The sequence below is a fragment of the Phascolarctos cinereus genome, unplaced genomic scaffold (genome assembly GCF_003287225.1).
Source record: "Phascolarctos cinereus isolate Bilbo 61053 unplaced genomic scaffold, phaCin_HiC Scaffold_726;HRSCAF=1367, whole genome shotgun sequence".
Lineage (NCBI taxonomy): Eukaryota > Metazoa > Chordata > Mammalia > Diprotodontia > Phascolarctidae > Phascolarctos > Phascolarctos cinereus.
In genome coordinates this window covers 62,702,123-62,710,574 of record NW_027556098.1, presented here as the reverse complement: position 1 = coordinate 62,710,574, position 8,452 = coordinate 62,702,123, and the positions used below count along the sequence as shown (strand labels likewise).

Here is an 8,452-nt window from a genome sequence, read left to right as displayed (position 1 = left end):
CAAGAAAAGGAAAATATTGTCTAGGGCCCTAACCTTCTAGTGGTCCTCATCTCCTCTGGATTGTCAGGAGAATTAGGAGAGGCAGATGACAGCCCCCAGGAATCCTGATTGGCCAAGGGTCTGAAGCAAAACTGAGTCAGGAGTGAAAGGAGAGCAACAAGGAAGAGATTTATGTCTTTTACTATCCATCTGCAAAGCTAAACAAAAATAGCTGAAATGCCGGTTTTCTGCTTTATCGGCTCTGTGAATAAGCATATAAATTTCTATGACATTTCTGGAGGTTTGCTGAAGGGGAAAAAAACCCATCCCCCAGGACCTGGGCGGCAGCAGCAGCCTCGGCATATGGTTTGATGAAATCGGAGCTGAGAATGTTTTGTGTGTGTTTGCATTAAAAAGGTGACTTTGTAGTAATTTCAGAACAAGGAAGGGTTTTCTTCATCCCTTTTTTTTGTTGTTGTTCTTTTCCTTTTCCTTTTCTTTTTTTAATATCATCTAAGCCGATGCAGCTGTCATAGCCAATAACTCTTAAGCAGAGAAGTTGTGCCCTATTTCACGACAGAGAAGCATTGAAAAATGCAGATTTTGTTTACAGCTTTCCTCCTGCTCTCGTGCTCATGGTGGTATGTTCAGCCACCTAAGCATGAAGGGGTCTGCTGACTAACAGCTTCCTGCCTAGGTGGCTGTGAACACCCCTTTTCTCTGGGGAAGGAGTTCAAAGATTACGCAGGCCTTGATAAGAGATGTGACAGAAGCTAGTGTCATTCCTTCTAGGAGGGATTCCTTCTATCAATAAAGAACTAAAATCATAAACGTTTGTTAAATGTGTGCTCAGTGCTGTGAAGGATACGAGACAATCTCTGTCCTCGGAAGAGCTTATAACCTAGTAAGGGAAATCAGATGTTGGCATAAGTAATAAAAATAAAAATAGAATATGAATTGTACAGGTTTGGATTTGGGCAGCTAGGTGGCAAAGTGGTTTGAGCCTAGAGTCAAAGTGACTCATTTTGATGAGTTGAAATCTGGCCTCAGACACTTACTAGCTCCATGACCCTGGGCAAGTCACTTAATCCTGTTTACCTCTGTTTTCTCATCTGTAAATGAGCTGGAGAAGAAAATGACAGACCACTCTAGTATCTCTACCAAGAAAACCCTAAATGGGGTCAACAACAACCAGAGGTTTGAATAAAACGCTCGAAGAGCTGAGGGGAAAAAAGTCTCAGAAGGCTTCATGGAAAAGATAAGACCTTTACTAGACCTTGAAGAATAAGAAAGACTTCAACATGGAGCACCCTCTAGGAGCAAGGGGGAGCTTCAGAGGGCATAGGGAAAAAGTGGGTTGGGGGGGAGACTAATTGCATAGTGGCAACTAAGTGGCATAGTGGATAGAGCACCAGCCCCGGAGTCAGGAGGACCTGAGTTCAAATCTGGCCTCAGAAACACAACACTCACCAGCTGCGTGACTCTGGGCAAATCACTTAACCCCAACTACCTTGCCAAAAAAAAAAGAAAAAAGAGAAAAAGTGGGTTTGAGGAGTTGGAAATTAAGGGAATATTAAATAATAGAAGTTCCTCCCTTGGCTTTCCTGCACCTTTTCATGGGCTGTCTTCCCCTCACTGCAATGTAAGCTTCTTAAGGGCAAGGCTATGTTGATTGCTTGTGTCTGTATCCCCCTCACTCAATATGGTTCCTGACTCAGAGCTGATCTGGAATAAGAGCTCAATGATTTCCCCAAAATAGACACAGCACCATTATTTTCATCTCTCTTTTCTTCTAATGACTCCACTCTTTTCATATTAGCTAAAATGATGTTAGTCTGTGAAATTTATTTCAGGTCAGGGAACCACCTTCACAATCCAAAGGAAAAACTGCAAAACGCCAAAAGGACATATTTTGCCATGACAGTGCTCACCATCTCAGAGAACTGCTAAAGAAATCAGACCCACCAGTACCCAAGACTGTCACTTTTGAAATTCTTCACTCAGTAGATGGAACACAACTGTGTGACACAGCCTGGTAATACGGGGAAATTACTTTTGAAAATGAAATTGGTCAGTCAGTCAACAAGGAAGCTAGTCAGCAAGTATTTATTAAGCACCTACTATGCGACAGGCCCTGTGTGAGGTGCTAGGGATACAAAGGCAAAAAAAAAAAACAAACCACATACCCAAAGAGCTCACACTCTGTTGAGGGAGACAATATGCAGAACAGCCAGATACCCACAAAATATATACAGGATAAATTGGACATAATTTCAAAAGAAAATTTTGAAAGGAACTAAAATTAAAAAGGAAGACTGCAAAAAGATTCTTGCAAAAGGTGGGATTTTTAACTATAACTTGAAGGAAGTCAGGGACGCAAGGAGGCAAGATGAAGGAGGCAGTACCAGGCATGGGGGTATGACCAATGAAAATACTTAAAGCTGGAGGATGGAGCATGGTATGTGAAGAAATGCCAAGAGGTCAGTGGCCCTGGATCATAGAGTTTTGAGGTTTGGGGGACAGGCAGTAAGGTATAAGAAAACTGGAGAGGTAGAATTGGGCCAGGTTATGATGGGCTTTTAAAGCCAGACTGTCATTTTGATAGCTGGGTGGAGGATGGACTGCAACAGTGAGAGACATCAAACAACAAGCTACTGCAGTAGTAAAGGCATGAGATGATGAGAGCCTGAAGTCCATTCTGCAGGATTACACACATACAGTGCTCCAGGCAGTGGGACAGACTGATACACAAAATGGTTATCATTTCTGGGACAGCCTTTGAATGTGTTGGTGGCTATAATGCCAGGACAAGTTCACTGATGGGTACTGTATGGTCCTGGCTTTCTTCATTCTCACAATCTCCCTCTCACCCATGCTTCTGCCTGGTGCTCTGGAATCTGTCTGAACCTTAACAGGAGTGCAAAAGGACAAGCCCTCTACCGTCAGCAGCAGCAGCAAAATGTCAAGCTCATAAGACAGATGCTAATGGATGCAGGCCTCCCTGAGGTTCACTGTCCCAGTCACATCACTGTCCGGGTCACAGATGCTGTTAAAAATGCAGAGATCTGTGATAACTAATGAATAAGCATAAACTGTTCAAGCAACGAACGACCCTCACAGTTCCGCACAGAGAAGAGCTCCTCCACATTGTCACAACCCCTTGCCGCACACTGGAGATGATTAACTATTTCCTTACAAACCTTCTGGCTACTCGGAAACTTGTTGGGCAATATGGAGGAAGATGCCCTCCCCGGCACAGTGTAACTTCTGCTAGATGCCTTTACATGTAGAAGTCATGAGTGGAGGACAAAAACAAAAAGTTCAAATATGTGCAAACAAGCTATATACAGGATAAATGGGAAATAATTAAAAGGGGGAAGGCACTCAAATTAAGAGGGGTTGGGAAAGGCTTTCTGAAGAAAATGGGATTTCGTGTTTTGCATGACTACACATGTAAAACCTATATCGGAGTGCTTGCCTTCTCAATGGGGGAAGGGGGGAAGGGAGGGAGGGAGAGAACTTGGAACTCAAAGTTTTAAAAACAAATGTTAAAAAGTGTTTGTACATGTAACTGGGAACAATAATATACTAAATACACATAAAATAAGAAAAAAAGAAAATGGGATTTTAGTTGGAACTTAAGAAGGAGACTGGAGAGGTCAGTAGTTGGAGGGAAGGAAGGAGAGTGCTCCAAGCATGGGGACAGCCAGAGAAAATGCTTAGAGCCAAGAAATAGAGTATCTTATGTATGGGACAGCCAGGAGACCAGTGTCACTGGTTTGAAAAGTATATGATGGACAGTAAGGTATAAGAAGACAGGAAAGGTGCATGGTTGGAGTAGGGGGAGAGGTTATAAAGGTCTCAACACCAAGCAGTGAAGTTTGCATTTGATGCTGGAAGCAAGAGGGAGCCACTGGAATTTATTGATTAGGCAGGTGATGTCGTGGGGCCTGAACTTTAAGAATAATCATTTTAACAATTGAATGGAGAAATAAGGAAATACTAGAGGCAGACAGGCCCACTAGCAGGCTATTGCAAGTGTGAGGCAATAAGAGCCTCTGCCAGGGTGGTAGCAGTATCAGAAAAGAGAGGCGGGCATATTGGAGAAATGTTGCGAAGGAGAAATCAGAAGGCCCTGACAACAGACTAGATATGGGGGACTGAGAGATAGTGAGGAGTAGTGAATGATACCCAGGTTGTGAGCCTCCGAGGGAACTGAGAAGTTGAGAAATCAGAAGTCACAATGAGAATGAAGAACAGGGTTCTGTGAGGGAAGGCAGTGAGGGAGGTCAAAAGTCAATAGATTATTGTTGGATAAGAGGATTTCAGAATTCATGAACATGGAGATTATACATTTGTGGGTTATGGCAAGATCAAGGGCATGACTATCTTTATGTGTGACTTTGGTAGGGTAGAGAAGTACGTCACAGGAAATGAGTAGGTTGAGGAACTGAGTGATTAGGATATTTGACGGAAAGTTAATGTGTCTGCTGAAGTCTCCCAGCATGAGGGCAGGAGCTGGGGAGGAGACAAAAATTGTAAGCCTGATACTAAACTCATTGAGAAAGGAAGGAAAGTGAATTAGAGGTGTACCAAGCTACCAGGATTTTGATGGCATGGTAGATACAGATTGCATAAACCTCAAAAGAAAGGTTACTGAATGATGGAGGTAGAGGGAGAAAATGGAAGTAGCAATGGGAAGAAAGGAGTATGCCAATTCCCCTGCTTTCACCAGTGAGCCAAGGGGGAATAAATGAAGGTTCAGCCAGTATTGGAAAGGGTGTCCAGGAAGGCTGTGTTATGAGAAAGACCCAAGTCTTGGTGATTGTTAAAAGATAGAAGAAGTAAAAGTAGAAAAGATTTAGAATGAATAGGATGTTGCCTATGGAACAGGCATTCATTTCAGAGGGCATAATGGAAGGGATGGGTGGCATTTGGTTAGGACTTTGGGATGGTAGGGTTGAGGGGTATAAGAATAAGAAATTGAATGGTGGGAGATGGGGAATGGAGTTTGGATGATGGCCTACAGGCCTTCAGAATTACTGAGATGAACTCCAAGTTCATCACTGAGTAGAAGGCCACTTCTCTTCCCAGAGGAGGCAACAAAGGGAAGGCACAGAGATAGATGGAGGCCCCATTTCACTTCTCTTCTCTCTGAGGGTTGGAGATTAGACAGGAGATGGAAGGTGAACCTGGATAGCAGGAGATGGAAGTCCCACTCCACCACACTTTGCTCTTCATTTTCCCACAAGAGACACGTGGAGCAGGAGATGGAAAGCCTAAGGTCAAAGGGAAGGCTGTTCCTCTCTGTAAGGGAGGCTCTCCACATTCCAGAAGGGAGATCAGGATGGCGGCAGAAGGTGGAATTTGCCTTGTGCTTGGAAGTCTCAAGGCCAATCCCTACCAGCCTTCTCTGAGAGACATGCAAAAGAGATGAAGGGAAGCATCACATAGATCTCCTGCTTAAATCTTCATCAATAGTCAATGCCTTGGTCAAGTCCCATCTGCCTCCTTGAAGACTGCCCCATTCCCCCTTGTAATTTCTATCTTCACTGAGTTCTTATGGCATTGGAGAACAGGTTTTGATGCAGTAGGGAAATGAAGAACAGTATAATAGAAAGATTTCTGGATTGGAAGATTCAAATCTTGCCTTGGATACTTACTACCTGTGTTTAGCTAGCATTTATAAAGCACTTTAAAGTTTGCAAAGCATATTACAATTATCTTATTAGGGCCTCAAAATGCCCCTAGGAGATAGGTGGTATTATCATCCCCATTTTACAGATGGGGAAACTGAGGCACACAGAGTCTTAAGTGACTTCCTCAGGGTCTAAAGACCAGTAAGTGTCTGAGTCTGCATTTGAACTCAGGTCCAGTGTTCTATCCACTGCACCATCTACCTGCCTGCTTCCTTGAGCAACTCAGTGAAAGTCTCCTGGGCCACAATTTCATCAACTGTACAATGAGGGGTTTGTACTAGATGATGTGTGATATCCCTTGCAATTCTAAATGCAATGATCCTCAGGCATGAGACTGAATTCTTGAGGTGGGAGCAGGGATGATCTATGAGGAGAGAAAGAGAGGTTAGGAATGCACTTTGCCAAGTACACAATCTTGTTTCAGCTTTTGCTGACAGGAAAGCTTAGAGGAGGTGAAGGGGAGGCGTGGGGAGAGAAGAGGATGAAACTGGCCACATAAACTCAGGGAAGCCTCTTGACCTCTCAAAAAATTGGGCCTCCGTTTCTTTCTCTGTCAAATAAGGGGATTGTATTGGATGATCTCTATAAATGCTTGTTGAATGAATCAAGGCCCCCTTTCAACTTTAAGGTGTGATTGCCTTTGTTGATACAAGGCACACAAGGAAATCGTGCAAATGGGAGCAAACAGTGTACTGCTTATTTCCTGAGCCGCCTCTTCTCCTTTCCAACCAGACATGGCTCCAAGATGCTGGGCCTTACTTAACCCAGTCAGCATTGTCATTAGGCAAACAGAACCCCGGGGTGCTCTGGAGCTCCCTGGCATTATGTGCCAAACCTTTGAAATGCAAAAGCCACTGTGCCAGTAATCAAATTGCTCCTTCCAGATAGACAGAAACATGAAATACATTTTGTCTCGCTTTCCCTCTGAAGGGCGGTCTTTGTAATGAAAATGATCCTGAGATACTTGAAAGGGGAGAGAGAGCCTGATGGGCTATGCCAAGAGGTGTTGGTTATGGGGGAAGGAGGATGAAGGAAGCACCACAGGCTTTCCCTGGAGCTTGGAATGGCATAAATCTTTCTCTTTTCTTTTTTTTTTCCTTCTCCTCCTAAGGAGACTCAGCTGCTGAATTCTCTTATTTCAGAAGGGGTTTCAGCTCTTTCAAGTTCATGTGAGAAAGATTTAGGGCTCCTTTTTAGTTGCCTTTTTTCAGTCATGTCCTACTCTTTCTGACCCAATTTGGGGTTTTCTTGGCAAAGATACTAGAATGGTTTGCCATTTACTTCTCCAGCTCATTGTACAGACAAGGAAACTGAGGCAAACAGGTTTAAGGGACTTGTCCAGGGTCATCCAGCTGGTAAGTGTCTGAGGCCAGATTTGAACCCAGGAAGGTAAGTCTTCCTAACTCTAGGCCTAGCACTCTATCCACTGTACCACCTACAGCAGATTAGAGCTGTAAAGAACTTTGAAGATAATGTGATCCAATCCCTTTATTTTACACATAAGGAAACTGAGACTTACATAGATGAAGGGATTTGTCCTAGGTGATATAAATGAGGATGTTAGCCTGGAGCAAAGATGATTTAACAGGAAAGTGGACTTCAAATACCTGAGAATACTTGAATAGCTATTGTGTTTTTGAGGAAGGCTTAGATTTGTTCTGTATTGCTCAAAAGAGGAGGAACATCTAGGTAGTAGTACAGCTAGGCAAAAGGAGTGTGTGTGTGTGTGTGTGTGTGTGTGTGTGTGTGTGTATAGAAATAAAATAAGGGTGACTTCACTCCATGTGTGGGAGAACTTCTACATGACTCCAGCTCTTCAGCAATGGAAAGGTATCTCCTGTGAAATAGTGAGTTCCCTGGAGATTATCAGGCAGAGGCTGAATGGCCATTTTTCAGGAATCCTCCAGAAAGAAAGAAGCTAGGCTGATAGAGCACTGGGACTAGATTCGGGAAGACTTAGGTTCAAATCTGGCCTCAGACTCTTCCTAGCTGTGTGAGCCTGGGAAAGTCACTTAACATCTATTTGCCTCTATTTCCTTAACTGTAAAATGTAAATAATACTAGCACCCGTCTTGTAGAGTTGTTGTGACAATCAAATAGGATAATATTTGTAAAAGGCTTAGAACAGTACCTGGTCCATAATAGGCACTTAATAAATGCAGCCAGGTGGTGCAGTGATATTGTTGGGCCTGAAGTCATCAAGAGCTATGGTCAAATCCAGCATCAGACATTTACCAACTGCGCAACCCTAGGCAAGTCACTTAACCTTGTTTGCCTCAGTTTCCCCATCTGTAAAAGGAGTTAGAGGAGGAAATGGCAAACTGCTCCAGTATCTTTGCCAAGAAAATTCCAATTATGGTTATAAAGAGTCAAACATGATTGAAATGACTGAACAACAACAAATGTTTATTTCCTTCCTTCTGCGTCACTGGAAAGTTGGCTTCCATCAGTGGTGTCAAACTCAAATAAAAGTCGGGCCTCTAAGCAATAAGCAGAAAATTTCTGCAAGCAATACATTGACTTAGGAAACCACCTACTAACATTATCTGTGTTCTATTGTTTTTATTTATTTTGTTAAATATTTCCCAATTATGTTTTCATCTGTTTCAAGGAGCACTCAGGAGCATTGTGCCCCACAATGCAACCCATGGGCCACTTCAGGTCTAGATGACTTCTAAAAGGCCCATTTGTTTCCATCTTTCTTAAGTGCCAGAACATTGTTGAGTGTATGAAAAATTTAGTAGGAAGCCTAGTCTTTTCTCATCCTTCTAACC

General features: G+C 43.1%; 1 pseudogene; it reads left to right on the top strand.

Annotated features, from left to right (window-relative positions):
- Positions 1 to 216: 216 nt before the first annotated feature.
- Positions 217 to 3,424, top strand: LOC110194650 (5-aminolevulinate synthase, non-specific, mitochondrial pseudogene; annotated as a pseudogene).
- The last annotated feature ends 5,028 nt before the right edge of the window (positions 3,425 to 8,452 follow it).